The sequence below is a fragment of the Delphinapterus leucas genome, chromosome 5 (genome assembly GCF_059928025.1).
Source record: "Delphinapterus leucas isolate spDelLeu-1000000601 "Yukka" chromosome 5, BTC_Dleu_Yukka2, whole genome shotgun sequence".
In the NCBI taxonomy this organism is placed as follows: Eukaryota; Metazoa; Chordata; class Mammalia; order Artiodactyla; family Monodontidae; genus Delphinapterus; species Delphinapterus leucas.
The window spans coordinates 83,194,315-83,213,769 of NC_143133.1; the positions used below are offsets into that span (position 1 = coordinate 83,194,315).

At 38.0% G+C, this 19,455-nt stretch overlaps 1 pseudogene; it reads right to left on the bottom strand.

The window, feature by feature from the left end:
* Positions 1-6,492: 6,492 nt before the first annotated feature.
* Positions 6,493-8,220, bottom strand: LOC111168124 (mitotic spindle assembly checkpoint protein MAD1-like; annotated as a pseudogene).
* Positions 8,221-19,455: the final 11,235 nt, after the last annotated feature.

The following is a 19,455-nucleotide window of genomic DNA, read 5'->3' on the forward strand; positions in this document are numbered from 1 at the left end:
GCGTCCGGAGCCTGTGCTACATGGCAGGAGAGGCCACAGCGGTGAGAGGCCCACGTACCGCAAAAAAAAAAAAAACCACAGAGGGCTCATTATAACATGTTGTCCCCGATAGATAGCAATTTGGAAGCATAACACAAAGTAAATAGCATTGCTTAACTTTTATTTATACCTGACCCTAAAATATCATGTTGTATTAAAAAGTGCTTGTCATGTGGTTGAGAATGAATATACCACTAGAAACACTTTAATAGTTCCCTACTGGAATTAGCTTTATTATAAATAAATTTTTAAGTCCAAAATAGAATTTTAAAATCATTTGTAGAAAATAGCTCATGTTTCTTTTTCTTTTTTCTTTCTTCAGAATATATACTAGCATCATAAAAATAAAATAAATTATAAAAAGAATTAGGGCATTTCTCAGATGGAACTAAGTGAATAAATCAGCATATTTCTATTTGTTTGATGTAGCAGACAATTACATTTCATAGGAAACACCTAGTTAACAAATCACGCACATTGTTCCCTTATTTCTATTCAGGGATCACATGGTTAGACTATAGTCTTTGATAAGTATTTCCATTTGCAGACTCAGAAATCAGAATTGTACTTCTGTTCATTTCTCTCCCCTCCCTAATGCTATTTAGATTAATAAGATAAACACCATTCTAAGTCATTTGTATTTGGCCAAGGTAAAGTACATGGAATGAAATTTTATTCTTTCCATCCAATACAGTTTTCTCTGCAAAGAAAAAATAATAGTAAAATATTGGAAAATAGGAAAAAAATTGACATCTTAAGATGCTAACTGATTTATATTGTTTTAATGTTCATTTTATTCTAATATACTAGAAAAACAAATGTTTGTAATGTTGTCTCATATCCTAACCCCATCTTATTTTGCAATTTACGTGAATATCATTTGCAGACTAATCTTATTTTTAAACTTGAAGCCCTACAGGCTTTTCTGTCTGAGTAGGCTAGATAATATTTTTATTTATTTATATATTTCATCTATTTAGGGTGTTTCTTCAACCTTAGTCTTAGTCTTGTAACTAACACAGATTGCTTTCTATGGAGTAGATTCGTTCATGTCACCTACAACTTCCAATTATCCCGGTTAGCTGCCAACCAGAAAAGAATAAATGAAAGGTATGAAAATGTTAATTACTCATGTATTCCATTATTGTGGTGTAAGTGAAATGGACTGATCAAAAAAATTGAGTCTAGTGTAAAGAAGTTTAAAATTGGACAGAACTAAGTTTGATTACTGGCTCTATCACCACCTGTGTTCTGCCCTTGCTTCTTTCTTAATTTCAGTTCAAAATATATAAAATAAGAATAGAGTTTTGGGGGGTTTTTTTGTTGTTTTTTTTTGCGGAACGTGGGCCTCTCACTGCTGCGGCCTCTCCCGTTGCGGAGCACAGTCTCCGGACGCGCAGGCTCAGCGGCCATGGCTCATGGGCCCAGCCGCTCCGCGGCATGTGGGATCTTCCCGGACCGGGGCACGAACCCGTGTTGCCTGCATCGGCAGGCAGACTCCCAACCACTGCGCCACCAGGAAAGCCCGTCAAATGCATGTTTTTTTAAGAAGAGTTTTTCAGAAGCAGAAATTTGATAATTGTTTGAGGAAGTTACATAAAAGGAGAAGGGACAACAGTGCCTTGGAAATTCAGGTTCTATAGAACTGGAGAGAGAAAACTGAGCCCTTTAACTGTGGCAAACAAGATGGGTGAGAGACTAGGTGTGGTTGGACAGCTCAAAATACCATGAATCCGTGTGGAAACAAACTCAGGGCCAATACGCATATTTTGTTACTAGCACCCAGCGAACTACCAACTGATTGTTCAGTTTGGAGCAATGAATGCCTTGTTGTGTCTAGAGATTTTATTTTAGTGTATTAATAATTTAATTAATCCTCAAAGCCAATAGAATAGGGGTTGAGAGGACTCTGACATGCTTTTGTATAATAGTACATAAAGCGGAAGCTTAGTCCCTGAAGAAGGGAACAGGGCAGAATCCATTTGAACTTGCTTCTAACCCGGACTCCAGTAGAATAGAAATGTGCTTCTTAAATGATCTGTAATGAAGGCCAATTTTAACTTTGTAAAATATAGTATAAAAGATTGCAGTTATGCCGTTATATAGCCAGAAGTAGAAGTTATTGTACGTTGTAAAGTAATAAGATGCATATTGTTCCCAGTGTGTCATTTTAAAAATATATATTAAAAAGAAAATAGCCATGGATTTATCTAAAAAAATAATATAAATATTTGTTTATCAATTTGTTAATAAAGAGAAATCAAACTGGTAAAATCTAGTTTTATTTTCTTGAGAGTACTCTGGCACCATTAATTATGATGGAATCTATTATCAAGGAACTTTATTATGTAATTTTTAGGCATACTGGACTATTATACAGGCTTAAGCTGTAGTGTGTAGATTTTTGAAAGATATTTTCAGCTTTAAAAAGGCTAGTTAAAAGATATATAAAGTTAATTTTTAGCCTAATAAAAGGTAGCATAAAATTGGGGAGTCAAAAATTCCCTATTGTAATAAGAGTTTTGAATGGTTTCTTCTTACTGAAAATTATAAATGCATTTTATAAAAGAAAAAAATTTTCCAATATATAGACTTCTGAGAAAATAGCTTTCAAATAGATAGAGAAGCTTAATCTCCCTTCTCATTGTGTTAAGCAGATTTTCAGGTACACACAATCTTTGTCATATTACGTCATGGGAAGGTGATTCATAACCACAGTTATACAATGACATTTCCTCAGTTTAGATCAATTTCACAGGGTATATTTTTAGCTTATTTCAAGGTTATCACTTAAGTAAATGAAAACATCTTGCCAGTTTATTCACCCAATTTTTACATGCTTTCCCTGAAAACAAAATTCTGTGTGGTTTATTACTTATTAAATCACAGTTGCCTTCCTGAATTGTAAAGGAGCTTTTAACAATTCAGCATTTGCGAAGTATACTTGAATTAACAGATGTCGGCTTTTACTGAGGAATATGCTTGGGTGTTTTGATCAATGGAAGTTTAGAAATACTAGATAAAAGGTTGTTTTAGAAATATAGCTGGCTGTCAGGTAGCAGTAGACTCTTAATACTAGGATTTAGAACTCATAAGTTGACTGATGTATTTACAAAGCAGATAAGATAAAATGTAGAAACATCAAAGTTGTGTTGACTGCTGAGTCTGACATGCTGAAACATTTTGATACTTGTTTTGGATTTTTAGCAATTCATATCAGAAGTTGAATCAACAGAAGTATCAGGTAAATTATAGCATTATTTGTTCATGGAGTCTCCTGTAGAAGCACAATCCTATTTAAGAATGAATAGGAATATGCTGTTACACTTTAGATTTTAGTCTCCCAGTATGTCTTATATAACTGGCACCAAATTTGTTGTTCTTTGTTGACACTCCTTAGCTAAGGAGGAGGAGTTAAATTTTGGAGCTAACTCTGAAAAAAAGACTCTACTATGTGTTTCATTCTCCTTGAGCCAGAATAAGGTGTATACTTGCTCAGAACGTGATTTAATGTGATTTATTTTCCTGAGGGATGTGCTTTCTTCTAGCAGTTTTAAATCTTTGGCACACTAACAACCTAGAAGTAATAGATAAATTCCTAGAACATATCATCTATCAAGACAGGATCATGAAGAAAGAAAATCTGAACAGACTGATTACTAGTAAGGAAATTGAACCAGTAATCCAAAAAACTCCCAGCAAACAAAAGTCCAGGGCCAGATGAATTCTACCAAACAATCAAAGAATTAATACCAATCCATCTCAAACTCTTCCAAAAAATAGACGAGGAGAGAATACTTCCAAACTCACTTCACAAAGCCAGCATTACCCTAATACCAAAACCAGACAAGGATACTACAAGAAAAGAAAATTAGAGGCCAATGTCACTGATAAATATTGATGCAAAAATCCTCAGGAAAATATTAACAAACTGAATTCAACAATGCATTAAAAGAATCATACACTGTGATCAATTGGAATTTATTCCAAGGATGCAAGTATGGTTCAACAACAGCAAATTGATCAATGTAATATGCTACATTAACAAAATGAATGATAAAAAATAATACAATCATCTCAATAATAGCAGAAAAGGTACTTGATGAAATTCAACATCCATTTATGATAAAAACTCATAACAAAGTGGGTATAGAGGAAATGTACCGTAGTGTAATAAAGGCCATATATGACAAACCCACTATTAATGTCATCCTCAATGGTGAAAACCTGAAAGCTTTCCCTCTACGATCAGGAACAAGGATGCTCACTCGTACCACTCTGTCCAATATAGTACTGGGAGTCCTAGCCAGTGCAATTAAACAAGAAAAAGAAACAAAAGACATACAAATTTTGAAAGGAAGAATTGAAACTGTCACTATTTGCAGATGACAGTGAAACTGTATTACTATCTTTCGCCACACATAAGAATTAACTCAAAATGGATTAAAGACTTGAATGTAGGACCTGAAACTATAAAACTCCTAGCAGCAAATATAGGTGGCAGTAAGCTCCTTGATATTAGCCTTGGAGATATATATTTTTTTGAATTTGACACCAAAAGCAATGGCAACAAAAGTAAAAGTAAAAAAGTGGGACTACATCAATTTAAAAAGCTGTTACACAGCAAAGGAAGCCTTCAACAAAACGAAAAGGCACCCTACAGAATGGTAGGAAATATTTGCAAATCACAGATCTGATAAGGTACTAATGTCCAAAATATATAAAGAAGGCATCATAGCTCAATAGCAACACACACACACACACACACACACATACACACAAATCTGATTTTAAAAATGGGCAGAGATTCCGAATAGACATTTTCCCAAAAAAGACACACAGATGGCCAACAGGTACATGAAACGATGTTCAATATCACTAATCATCAGGTATATGCAAATCAAAACCACAGTGAGATTTAACCTCACACATGTCAGAATGGCTATTATTAAAAAGACAAGAAATAAAAAGTTTTGGCAAGGATGTGCAGAAAAAGGAACAGTTGTACACTGTTGGTGGGAATGTAAATTAGTGCAATCACTATGGAAAACAGTATGGAGGTTCCTCAAAAACTTAAAAAAAAAAACTACCATATGATCCAGCAATTCCACTTCTGGGTATTTGCCCAAAGAAAATAAAAACACTAACTCAAAGATACATACACCCCCATGTTCACTGCAACATTATTTACAATAGCCAAGACATGGAAACAACCTGTGTCCAACAATGAATGGATAAAGAATATGTGATATATATAACATATATAATTAAATATTATATACAAAATATTATTCAGCAATAAAAAAGTAGGAAATCTTGCTATTTGTGACAACATGGATGGACCTCGAGGGCATTATGCCAAGTGAAATAAGTTACACAGAGAAAGACAAATACTGTATAGTCTGTCTTATATTTGGAATCTGAAAAACAATCCAGAAAAACAAACTCATGGATACAGAAAACAGACTGGTGGCTGCCAGGGGCAGGGGCTGGGGGCTGGCACAGTGGGTGAAGGTAGTCAAAAGGTATGAGCTTCCAGTTAAAAAATAAATAAGCCACTGGGAATGTAGGTACAGCATGATGATTACAGTTAATACTACTGTATTGTATATTTGAATGTTGCTAAGAGAAGAAATCTTAAAAGTTCTCATCATGAGGAAAAAACTGTAGCTATGTATGGTGACTGACGTTAACTAGACTTACTGTGGTATCATTTCAAAACATATACAAATATAGAATCATTACATTTACGGCTGAACCTAATATGCTATATGTCAATTATACTTCAATTTAAAAAAGAAAAGCATTTAAAAAACTTTGTGTAATTTTATTTGTAAAAAATTTTCAAAATAAACGTATTCAATATTTAATTATTTAATATTTAATTATGGACCGTGGATCACACGCATGCTTTAAAAATGAACATGCACATATTGGTGTGCATACTGCACATTTTTTTTTACAAAGGGGTGCACAATCAAGCAAGTCTGGAGAAAACAGCTGGCACGAGCCTACGACAGCTCAGTGTGGCCGGTGCAGCCTAGCCTTGTGCCTGTGGTGGAGGAGTGACAGGACGAGGATTGAGGAAAGGATTGAGGTGTGCTCCAGAAGACAGGGTATGCGAGCCTTCTGAACAGGTGGAGGAAAAGGAACCTAGCTTAGAGGGCATCTGAGGGACAAAGAAAATCAGGAGCTGCCTGAGTCACCTAAACCCACCCAGCAGCAAGCACAGGTGACTCCAAAGACCTGAAGAAGGAAGAGAGGGCGTCTCCAAGCCCCGTCTAATGCTAGGGCAGAGCCCTGTTCCAAGCCTGGGCACCTGCTCCCACCACTGCTCACCTTCCCGCCCTAAAGCCCCTGAAAGCCGCAATTCTTTTAATTGTTGGGGGAGAAAGGCAATTAACACCATTTTCCAAGTTCCTAATTTTAAGTCATAGCATCATAAATGGACAGACCTGTATCCACTGTCTCGCAGGAAGCACTTTTGATGTCCCGAAGCATCCACTCGATGGCGGCCGGAAGCGGGTAGCAGCGGAGCTGCTCCTTTCAAGGTACCGCCCAAGTACAGGTGGGAAGGTGGAAGGGAGATGCTCAAAGGCAAAGGCAGGGATTCTGAGGGACAGAAGTGCACCCGGGAGGGAGGTTGCACAGAGTCTGGGTAAGGAACGAAGACGAGAGGCTGCTAAGGGCTCCGGCCAAGTCGCTCTCTGGGCCTCGTCTTCCTCACCTTCTTCAGCTGCAGGCCGGGTTCCGGTCTCTGGGCCACGCCTCCCGAGTCTCCTGCTTCTTCCTCTCCTCCAGCAGCTGACTGCTGACTTGGCGGACCTCCTCCTCGAACAGCTGCCTGACCTTCTCCAGCCTGGGACGCTGCTGGTGATGGAGCTGCTCCTGTCCTTCAGGGCAAGCTCTCTCTGCTGAGACCCAACAAAGAACATGGAACTGTCTCCCGGGTCCTAATGTTCAAGTCCAGGGCCTGGTCCAGTCTTGCCCAGCTTTGCAGCTTCGCCAGCAGCCTCGCCTTCTCTAGCTCCAGATTCAGCAGATTTTCCTGCATCTCCTGACGTCCCAGCCTTCGCTGCAGCCCCTCCGGTTTTTCTCTGAGCAGCCTGTTTGTTGTTCTCTCACTTCTCCGGCGGGTAGGCTTCTCTTCCCTCAGTTCGTTTAGCTCCCGCCATCTTGCGCAGCGGCACCGCTCAGACTTCCTTCAGCATCGCAGCAGGAATAATTATTGATGCTCCAAATCCTGGTACGCGGGCCTCTCACTGTTGTGGCCTCTCCCGTTGCGGAGCACGGACTCCGGACGCGCAGGCTCAGCGGCCATGGCTCACGGGCCCAGCTGCTCCGCGGCATGTGGGATCTTCCCGGACCGGGGCACGAACCCGCACGAACCTCCGCATCGGCAGGCGAACTCTCAACCACTGCGCCACCAGGGAAGCCCCTCCAAATTCTTAATCTTATGCTCCTGGTCTGCTCTCACTTCTTGGCCGGCCTGGAATTCCTAAATTTTCTGAATAGCTTCCGGCCGTTTTTTTTTTTTTTTGCCCGTGTGTGCTGCAAGGCCAGCTGCACGCACCTTCAGCTTCTGCTTCTCAGACTCTAGGAACTTCAACTGCACCTCCTAGCTCTGCACTCGACTGCCATTCCGAGATCTTCCCCTTTAAAGCACTGATGGTCTCACTGGTTTCTGCCAGGGCCTCCTTCTCCCGCGGGTTCTCGCTGGCCGCGTCCAGGCTCTGCTTACGCAATCTGTTGCGCTCCAGCTGCTCTTTCATCTTCTCGTCCACCTCGGCCTCCTGTTCCTGAAGCTGCTGAATGCGTGTCAAGAGCTCCTTGTTGTGGTCAGGTTCGAGATGCCGACCCCTGGCACTAGTGCTGGACGCTCGCTCCAGTTCCACTCAAGCTCTCTTATGACTCGGCTCCATCTGCATCTTTTCCAGCTCCATCTGGATGAGGCAAGTCTGAATGGATCTGCTTTGTGTGTTTGTCCAACTGCATCTCTGCTGGTACTTAATCTGCAGAGAACCTTGGGTAGAGGTGGAAACATCCAGTCCAAATCCTCCCTCCACTCCCTGAGAAATGAAATTTTTCAAGACCTTAGGGTGGATAGGAAGGTGGTGTTTTCCCCCAGGTGTTCCATGCCTCCCTCCCTCCCTCCCTTCCTTCCTTCCTTCCTTCCTTCCTTCCGTCTTTACCTCCTTTCCTTCTCTCTTCTTTTTATCCTGTACTAAAGGTAACATCATCATGCTGGTTTTCCATTTTTGGTTCTTACTTTAATCAGTCCCAGGAAAAGGGCTTCTAGGGTGCTGCTTATTTTCTTAAGCTGGGTGCTGGTTACATTTGTGAAAATTCATGAAAGTAGAGAATTATCATTTGTCACTTTTCTCTATATAAAATTCTGATCAAATATTTTATATGGGCTATATTTTGTCTCTATTGAACATCCAAGCTTGACCTGTTTTTGATATTAATTCTAAAATTCCCTCTCAACTTCTTTATAGCATCTGTTATTTCTGAAGGCCTAGCTCATGTTTCCTCATTCAGTTCAATGACTAAATTCTCAAACGTTATCCTTCTTATACTCCCACTATTGATTTTAGCGTTGGTATTGCTGTTGTTGCTATATAAGTCCTTAATTTACAGGTGCTTACTTTTTGACACTTGAAAATCATTTTAAAAATTAAATTGCAACTTGTTCAACTTGACTGTATATGAGAATGTGAAATCTAAAGGTGCCTTAAAAAATCTAGACATAAGAAAAAATATTATCAAAAAGGGACATTATTATATAAATACAATAACAGAACTTCTGCTATGTAGGTAATGCAGACAGTTCTAGTTATCTAGCCAATGAGCACACAGCAAGTACTTAAAAAATTTTCATTTCCATTCTTTTGTTCATCTTCTCCCTCCTTCCCTTTCTGTCTCTTTCCTTTCCCTGCCTTTTCTTTTCTTTATTTTCCATTCCTTCCTTCCTCTCTCCCTCCTTCCCTCCCTCCCTCTCTCCCTTCCTTTCTTTCTTTCTTGGAACTGGAACTAGATTCAGGTTAGATATTTTTGGCAAGAATCCTTCATAGGTGGATTGTGTACTTCCATCAGGAGGTACAAATTAGCTAGTTGTCTTTGTTTTTATGATGCCAGTGGCCATTCATTACCATTGCCTAAATTCAGGATTTCATTAGGAGTTTGAAAAATGGTATTTTTCTATGTTTTTTTCTGTGTTTTTTAGTTGCAATATTTCCATAGAGAGAAACATGTCCTCAATAATTTGTTGGCTGTCTCTGATGTTGTTGTCAGGATAAATGTCTGGTTATTTCCTTTCATTTACGAGTTTTTAAACAACAAGTTAATTCTAGATATCTTCCTAAAGCGAAGACTGAGAATTTAAAAGTATATATTTTTGTATCTTTACAAACTCATAGAATTAGCTATATTATGTTTTAATATATTGCAGTGGTTATTATCAATACTCGTATTTTTCCACCTATGACCTTGTGGGAACCTTTTCAAGGGAGTTTATGATGCAACTCCAGCTGTGTTTGATAGCATCTTTGCTTTCACATACAGCAACTTATCCTTTACATTTCCTAGATTCACCATATGTCTCTTAGGAATAAGAATATTATCATAGATAACCATATTAGAAATATCAAATTTAAAATAATGATAAAATAGTATTCTCTAAAATATATCCTATATTTGACATTCGCTAGCTCAATTATTCTAATTTGAACTAATTAGCAATCCTGCATAGCAATTACTTTCCAATCTAGGATCCATATTAGAATCATACATTGCATTTATTTGTTATATCTAAGGAATATTACATTTTAAAGATATGCATCATGAGTTCATAACAATATTTTCAATTGAAATTTAGAAGTTCATGGGGTTTTGAGGTTCTGTTTTTTTTTAACCTAGTATCTTAAATCTTATATCTGTAAAGTCTGTCTCCTACATGGAAAATTTGGTTGCCAAGTATAACAAAAGGATTACTTATTTTCATATACTTTTTTCTTTAGATGGCAAGTGATATTAATTTTCTTATTTTTGCCATGTATATTATCATTATTTTACTTTTTATTTTAAGATTTATTGAATCAACTGAAAGGTTTCAAAGATAGTAGTCTTTAGAAATTTATACTTCTAAATATTTTTCTAACATCTGAGCTCTTTCCATCTCCTTTAGCTCAAATCTTATTGCTGTAATTTTATGTCAATTACTTCCAGTTGAATGATAAAACTGGATGAGGTTAAAGTTGCTAAGGCAGCGTCTAATCAATAATCCCTTGCACAGCCTCAGAGCAGAAGTATTTTGCTCATCTGGTGGATCTGATGCTAATAACTTTTTGCCCTCTTGTGAATTAAGGCAGTGCTTCTTAAGCCTGACGTGTATACATGTTCACCTAGGGATCTTGTTAAATTGCAGATTCTGATTTAGTAGGTCTGAAGTGGGGCCTGAGTTTTCTGCATCACTAACAAAATCCTAGGAGTTGTTGATGACACTTGTCCCTGGATCACAGTTTGAGTAGCAAGAATTTAAGGTTTTCTTGGCTAAGTTTAGGGTTTTCTGGGCTAAGAATTTTTTCAGATGATTAATGTGCTACATTTCTTCTTTTTGTCATTCTTGTAATTTATAGTTTTCTGGATGTCTGGGCAGGTAATTGACGATGTAGCAGTACCAAAATTGAGGTGGCTGTTTTTCCTGGCTTTCATTTTCTCCATTTTACTCATTCTCTTTATTGATGTCCTCTTTAGGCTGTCATTGGTAAAGAGGCCCTCTGCAGAGCATTAATCTGCGACCCTAGTGTCTAACTGATCTACTTCCTTTACCTTAACCATGGCATGGTTGTCAGCACCCTCCATCACTGCCCAGGGAGGCTTAGTATATCATGATTGAGGGTCATAGTGTCTTCACATCTAGCAAGGTGACAATCACCACTGTTTGCAGTAAGGATGGCGTTATTGGGTTGCTTTCCAGGGGCCAGTCTTTGAATTCACCTTTTTCCCATTCTCATTATGTTGGTGGTGGTGTTGGTAATTTGGTGTGGTTAACACCTGTGATGGTCATGATCTGCTACGTAGTTAATGCCTTGCACTGGAACACCATCTATACAGTAAGTCACCTACATATGAACATTCAAGTTGCGAACTTTCAAAGATGTGAACATGTGTTCGTATGTTCAATCACGCAGTCAGTTCACGTGCCTGGCATACATTGTCACGGGCAGCTTGCCCTCTGTTTCCTATTGCTAATGATTCTTCAGCTCTACCATCTCCCACCTCCTCTCCTTCCTCCTGTCAGTAACTCTTCTTGCCTGTTCACTCTATGCCAGCCCCTGTATGCCAGCTGTTGTACTGTACAGCTGTACTTTTCAAGGTACTATACTGTAAGATTAAAAATGTTTATTTTTTGTGTTTGTGTTTTATGTATTATTTGTGTGAAAAGTATTATAAACCTATTACAGTACAGTACTATATAGCCGATTGTGTTAGTTGGGTACCTAGGCTAACTTTGTTGGACTTACAAACAAATTGGACTTAAGAACTCGCTCTCGGAATGGAGCTTGTTCTTATGTAGGGGACTTACTGTAACAGCTGCTGTTATACCTAATTCCCTTCAATAACATCAAACTAGTTAGTTTCTCCACTTCTATACCACCAAGTTGCTTCCTGATTTACCTTCTTTATGGCAGCCTTCTGCACAAAAATAACTTTCACAGTGTCATTTATTTGATTATATATGAAGTACTTTTTACAGTAGATACTACTGGAAAATGTCATGAATGAGGTCACTGAACTGCTGATTCCTCTGCACTTCACCTCTGCCACTGGTTCCAGGCTCGATTTTCCAGAACTGAGGGAGATTCAGTGGTGAGTGACAGCTGGGTCCCTTCCTCCCTGCTCAGTCACTGAGATGATGTCTAAGACCTGCTGTCATGCCTGCAGCACTGCTTTATGGTGATGTTAGCCAGGACAGTGATGGTGATCTGCTAAGTGTGGTCTGCTAAGGGCTTTCTTGGACTTACACTTCATTACCAGGATTAATCAGACTCAACCTTAGTTTTCTTATCTGCAAAAACAGAATAATCATACCTACTTCACAAGAGAAGTAAACACTTGCAAAGCACATAACATAAAACAAACATACAAAATACATCTTTAAAAAAGATAGGGCTTCCCTGGTGGCGCAGAGGCTGAGAGTCCGCCTGCTGATGCAGGGGACACAGGTTCGTGCCCCGGTCCGGGGGGATCCCACATGCCGCGGAGCGGCTGGGCCCGTGGGCCATGGCCGCTGAGCCTGCGCGTCCGGAGCCTCTGCTCCGCAGCGGGAGATGCCACAACAGTGAGAGGCCCATGTACCACAAAAAAAAAAAAAAAAAAAAAGATAGTTTTTGAAAATGTTTACCACAAATTTTCATGAATTCAGGCAGACAAATTTGTCACCTTTGAATAGTTAGTTAATACCTAGTGATCATTTTACTCATCTATAAAATGATCAAAAAAACCCAATTCCTGCTTTGCAGAGTAAGGCTGGTATCAGCACATTCCTTTAGTAATCAGGTTTCCTAGACATGTGAATGTAAGTTAGTGAAAACAGAGATGATTATGACTTGCATCTCTTGGGAGATCTTATTTTTCTCTAAGAGCCTAGGATTACAAGGAAAAAAAGACATCATAATGCGTTTTTCAAGTTCAACAAGTCCATTTCAAATAGAAACATTATATATATATATATATGTATGTATGTATATATATATATAATTTTTAAAGAAATATCTTTATCCAGTGCAATATTTAATAATCTTGTCCTAAATTCAGTTGTCTCTCATGTCATTAAGTTTCACAAGTCAAGAGAGATGACTGGGGAACAGTATTAGGTGAGACACAAAGAGTGTGCCAGTTTTGCCCCATGATTTGGAAGTGCTTGTCCTTGAAGGTGCCCTGCTTTCTACCCATTTTTAGCTCTGGGTACCTTGTGAAATTTAACAGTTTCCACATGCACATAGAACATCTCTTCTAATGAAAGTGGAACAAAGGAGAGAAAAATGAATGTAAGTGAAGGGAAGTTTATATGTATGTAGGTGTTGAGAAATTTGTAACAGTTTTTGTATTCTCTTCAGTGTTCTCTGATGACCTTGGGATTTAAGGTCATCTGAGGTGGATGAGGTGCCAGTAGATTCTAGAAAGCTTTTAGGAAAGTGTATATATTCTCTTTGGGATACACAAAGAGGCTACATAAACAATTTGTGGCATTAAGCATACTGGAGCTTGCTTGATAATAATTGCAGAAGCAATTGCTGTAGAAACATCTGATCGGTGAAAATACCTTCACTGATGATGTTTAAGCAACCCCTGTAGTAAGGTTTACTCTGTAGTAATAGGCTTTGGGAAAGTCCCAGTGTTTGTGATAAAGGTGAGTTGAAGTTTAAAATAAATCATCAATGTATATAGCAACTGCTAAAAACAAAAAGTTCATACCGAGGTAGTACTCAGTGATAGAGGTGGTTTCAAAAATGATTAAAAGAATGTTCCATTAAAGATGCCCATAGCCACATGAATGTTCATGTTGCTAAGCTCATATGCCTGCCATCAGACGAAATATGACTGAAAAAAGAAGTCTCTCAAAGTGATCATAGAAAAATACATTTTTCTTCCTTCAGAAGTATTTTTGAGGTGCTCCTTTTTCATAATGAATGATGTTGCTTTCAGTAAAAGTGCCCCCCTGTGGTCTTCCAAGCTTTGCCTCTCAAGTTTTCTAGTTTAATATTAGTTGAGCAAATGCACTAGATCCCATTCTTGCCCTGTTAAGTTCACAAAGGCAGCTGAAATTCCTTAGGCAAATTTTTGTACTTAGTACCTTAGATTACAGGGTGATTTCTGCTTCCATTTGATAGCCTTTCGAAATACTACACATTGTTGATGTTGTATGTAATTCTGCCAAGGTTATTGTGCTGTTGGTCTCCCCATAAGTGACATGGATAAACTTTCTTTTATCTCTTTCAGCTTAATTACATTTGATCTCCCCTGAATTATAACAGAAAGACTCATAATTATCTAAGATCTGGCAATATTTTTTTAGTTTTGTTGATGGGTCTGCAGAGGCCAAATTCAATTTGAAGAAATTTGGGGAAAAGAAAAACACCCACCCTTTTCTTTGCATTGTTGCATTAGCCTTTTAACTGATCTCCATGATTTCAGCAACCTTTTCTTACCATTCTCTTCATCAAAGTAATCTTTGCAGTATGTATATTTGACAATGGTAGTCTCCAGCTAAATAAACAAATGAAAAACACACGTTTTAATGGTTCTCTATTGCCAGTGAATGAAATCCATAATATTCAGAATTCTTGTTCTGTTGTTTCTACCTTTTTCTTACCACTCATTTCTAAACTCCTCTCTTTGGCAACATACAACTGTTATTCCCCAAACACATTATATACTTCATTTTTTTCCATGTAATTGTTCATTCTGCCCCAACTTGTAGAAATGCCTTTTCATATCTTCACAATACACACACACACACACACACACACACACACACAGAGTCACAGATTAGCAAACCGTGGCTCTGTCCTTGAACCAGTCAGGCAAATTAATCTTTCTGTTACATATAGTTGTATTTATTAAACTAGTTGCTTATAATTGGTGCTATATTCAGTGCATGTTTTTATCTCCTCCTGCCCATTAAACTATGTACTTTTTGAGGGCAGAGACTGTGGCTTGGTAATAACTGTGGAGTTCAAAAACATAAGAATCATTTTGTTTGAAGAATTAGGGGGAAAATGAAGGCAGTTTGTTCTTTTTTACTAAAAGTATAATCAGTTAAGTGCTTTTTCTGCCTTTCCACAAGCATTCGATAGAATTCTATGATCATAGTTATGAAAATGGTTCTCTTTTCCTTGAGAAACTCCTTTGCAATTCAGTGTTCATTTTGCCTTTCTGAAATATTTACTTTTAGAACATATGATAGTCAAATATTATTCTTCTTTTGAAAATTATTTTTCAGAATTAGAGTCAATAATCTGGAGCTGCTTCTTTTCACTTCTCCCATTTTTGCATGATAAAAAAGAGAATAAAAATAATTCACAAATAGCTGAAGAAAAATTAAATAATTTAAAAAAATTATCACATGGATAGCTACTAAGGGTGTCGGCTGATTTAGAAATCCTATGCTCCATTACTCTGGGCAGTTTAATTTTACAGACTCACTGAGAATTCATTTGTGCATTTTGAATCTTTTAGAAATTGTTTGATAAAATAATATACAAATGAAGAGAATGAAGACCTGGACAAATTTCAAGTGGCTAACTAGAGAGTCAAGCCTTATATTCTCCACTCATCATCCCCAAACTTGAAAATAAATCAGTGAATCAAGATGATTCATGAATGAAAAAGAATAATACTGGCACTGCCACCAAAGTTTCCTTTATAAAAAAAAAGAAAGAAAGAAAAACAAAGAACTAAACAGCCATGTATAGTAGCACTGACAATATCAGAATTTCCTTCTTTTGTCACTTCTAAGTATATTTACTGTAGTTTGGTTTGGCTCCAGTCCTCCTCCTCTTGTTTTTACTTTGAATTAGGTCCAGGCTTTTTAGCTCCAGGGAAGCTAGTTGCAGTATTGAAATTGCACTTTCCTTTAAACAGTGCTAATTGCAGCCATAATAACTAGTTCATGACCATGGAAATTAATGATGGAAAAGACTTGTTAGATCATCTCTTCCATCAGATTCTGACAATACAGGATTATTTTTTACATTATGTCCTGGAGTATTCTGCCTGGTTAACTTTAAGAGACTGAAATAATGAGGCTTTAACCATTTCCCTTGGGAGAGAGTCGTGTATCCTAATAAACTTAGACATCGATCTGAAGATCAGCCTAAATTTTCTTTTTATTTCATTTCATGCCATTACGCCTAGTTATACACCCTTGGGTCACCCTAAACAATTCCTTTTCCTTCTGCATTCAATACAACAAATTTCTTGGCTACCATCCTACAAAGAACTCCATGGATGGTTTTATTCTCATTTACAGAGAAGGATGTGGTCTTAGCTAATAGTGAAGCAAAATGCAGCTATTCATTAATTCATGAATCATTCTTGTCCTAAAAGAGGCAAGTAAAGACTTTTTAAAAAATCCTCAAAAATGTGACTGCTTGCATTATATCTGTGTATTTTATTAGTCAGCTTTAAAAGTATATTAAAAGTAAAATTCTATCAAAATATTTTCCATGACCTATAAATATATCACTTCCATTCAGATTATCAACTTCTTGAAATCCTGATAGTGAAATCTGTTTTTGGACTCAATTTTTCACCTCCATCATAATGTTCACTTGTTCTGTAAGTGTGAACCTGCTATTTTAATTTATTCATTTAAAATATATTAGAACATGATTTTTTATAAGTATTTGATTTCTCATTGTGTTATTTAAATGGAGCACATCTGATTTTGAATTATAAACTGATGAAGTAGTCAATAATGTACTATATCATTTAGGTTTGTGATTGAGGGGAAAATACTTGGTCTCTATTTATAAATGGCGATAATAAAAATAAAGCATTATTATAAAAGAATTACAGTAGAAGGAAAACATTGTTGCTGTTATTGCGGCTTTATTAGCAGATTTGGTAAATTTCTGGGGTTTGGAAAATAGTATATTTTAAACTCTAATAATGAATTATCCTTATGTATATTTTATATGGCACTGATTCTAAATGAAAGAGTTATGAGCAAGTTATACACTACTCACATCGTCATAGGCAATAAAAATAATAATCATTATTTTTGCAACATGAACTTATTTAAAATAATATAGAGCATGAGAGTAAATTACTCACCCATGTTAAGTAAAATAAATGGTCCTGTTCACCAAAATAAAGCAACAGAAGTGCACTATTATAATCAGACTGCTCATGGGAATTCAGCATAGAGAGTTTCAATATATTCCAATGATAGGTAAAATTTTGAAGGAATTTGAAAAAATTCATATGTAATTTATATTCTCAAATTATGTATACAAGGAGAAAATTCAAGGGTAATTATCAATAACTTAACTTTCTAAATCTTCTGCAGGTAAACACTTTTCTTATATCTTTTTATTTTCAAATTCAGTGAGATGTCATTTTGACTCTTTAAGACTAGATCCAGGGACCTCCGTGGTGGTGCAGTGGTTGAGAGTCCACCTGCCAATGCAGGGGACATGGGTTCAAGCCCTAGTCCAGGAAGATCCCACATGCCAAGGAGCAACTAAGCCCTAGTGCCACAACTATTGAGCCTGTGTGCCACAACTACTGAGGCCAGTGCGCGTAGAGCTTGTGCTGCACAACAAGAGAAGCCTGCGCACCACAACGAAGACTAGCCCCCACTCGCCATGACCTCGCATAGCAGTGAGGAACTCACGCAGCCAAAAATAAATAAATTAATTAATTTAAAAAAAAAAAAGACTAGATCCAAGGAGATTGGTTCAAGATGGCGGAGTAGAAGGACGTGCACTCACTCCCTCTTGCAATAGCACCAGAATCACAACTAACTGCTGAACAGTCATCGACAGGAAGACACTGGAACTCATCAAAAAAGATACTCCAAAGACAAAGGAGAAAGACAAAGGAGAAACCACAGTGAGATGGTAGGAGGGGCACAATCACAATAAAATCAAATCCCATAACTGCTGGGTGGCTGACTCACAAACTGGAGAACAGTTTTACCACAGAAGTCCACCCACTGGAGTGAAGGTTCTGAGCCCCACATCCGGCTTCCCAACCCTGGGGGTCTGGCAATGGGAGGAGGAATTCTTAGAGAATCAGACTTTGAAGGCTAGTGAGATGTAATTGCAGGACTTCGACAGGACTGGGGGAAACAGAGACTCCACTCTCAGAGTGCACACACATAGTAGTGTGCACATCAGGACCCAGGAGAAGGAGCAGTGACCCCACAGGAGACTGAAGCAGACCTACCTGCTAGTGCTGGAGGGTCTCCTGCAGAGGCGGGGGGCAGCTGTAGCTCACTGCAGGGACAAGGACACTGGCAGCAGAAGTTCTGGGAAGTATTCCTTGGTGTGAGCCCTCCCAGAGTCCGCCATTAGCCCCACCAAAGAGCCAGGTAGGCTCCAATGTTGGTTTGCCTCAGGCCAAACAACCAACAGGGAGGGAACTCAGCCACACCCATCAGCAGACAAGCAGATTAAAGTTTTACTGAGCTATGCCCACCAGAGCAACACCCAGCTCTACCCACCACCAGTCCCTCCCATCAGAAAATGGACACAAGCCTCTTAGATAGCTTCATCCACCAGAAGGCAGACAGCAGAAGCAAGAAGAACTATAATCCTGAAGCCTGTGGAACAAAAAACACATGAACAGAAGATAGACAAAATGAAAAGGCAGAGGACTATGTACCAGATGAAGGAACAAGATAAAACCCCAGAAAAACAACTAAATGAAGTGGAGATAGGCCACCTTCCAGAAAAAGAATTCAGAATAATGATAGTGAAGATGATTCAGGACCTCAGAAAAAGAATGGAGGCAAAGATAGAGAAGATGCAAGACATGTTTAACAAAGACCTAGAAGAATTAAAGAACAAACACCTAGAAGAATTAAAGAACAAACAAACAGAGATGAACAATACAATAACTGAAATGAAAAATACCCTAGAAGGAATCAATAGCAGAATAACTGAGGCAGAAGAACAGATAAGTGAACTGGAAGACAGAATGGTGGAATTCACTGCCGCAGAACAGAATAAAGAAAACAGAATGAAAAGAAATGAAGAGAGCCTAAGAGATCTCTGGGACAACATTAAATGCAACAACATTCACATTATAGGGGTGCCAGAAGGAGAAGAGAGAGAAAGGACCCAAGAAAATATTTGAAGGGATTATAGTCGAAAACTTCCCTAACATGGGAAAGGAAATAGCCACCCAAGGCCAGGAAGCACAGAGAGTCCCAGGCAGGATAAACCTAAGAAGAAACACACAGAGGCACATAGTAATCAAATTGACACAAATTAAAGACAAAGAAAACATATTGAAAGCAACAAGGGAAAAACGACAAATAACATACAAGGGAACTCCTATAAGGTTAACAGCTGATTTCTCAGCAGAAACTCTACAAGCCAGAAGGGAGTGTCATAATATATTTAAAGTGATGAAAGATAAGAAACTACAACAAAGATTACTCTACCCAGCAAGGATCTCAGTCAGATTTGACATAGAAATCAAAAGCTTTACAGACAAGCAAAAGCTAAGAGAATTTAGCACCACCAAACCACCTCTACAACAAATGCTAAAGAAACTTCTAAGTGGACAACACAAGAGAAGAAAAGGACCTACAAAAACAAACCCATAACAATCAAGAAAATGGTAGTATTAACATACATATCAATAATTACCTTAAACATGAATGGATTAAATCCTCCA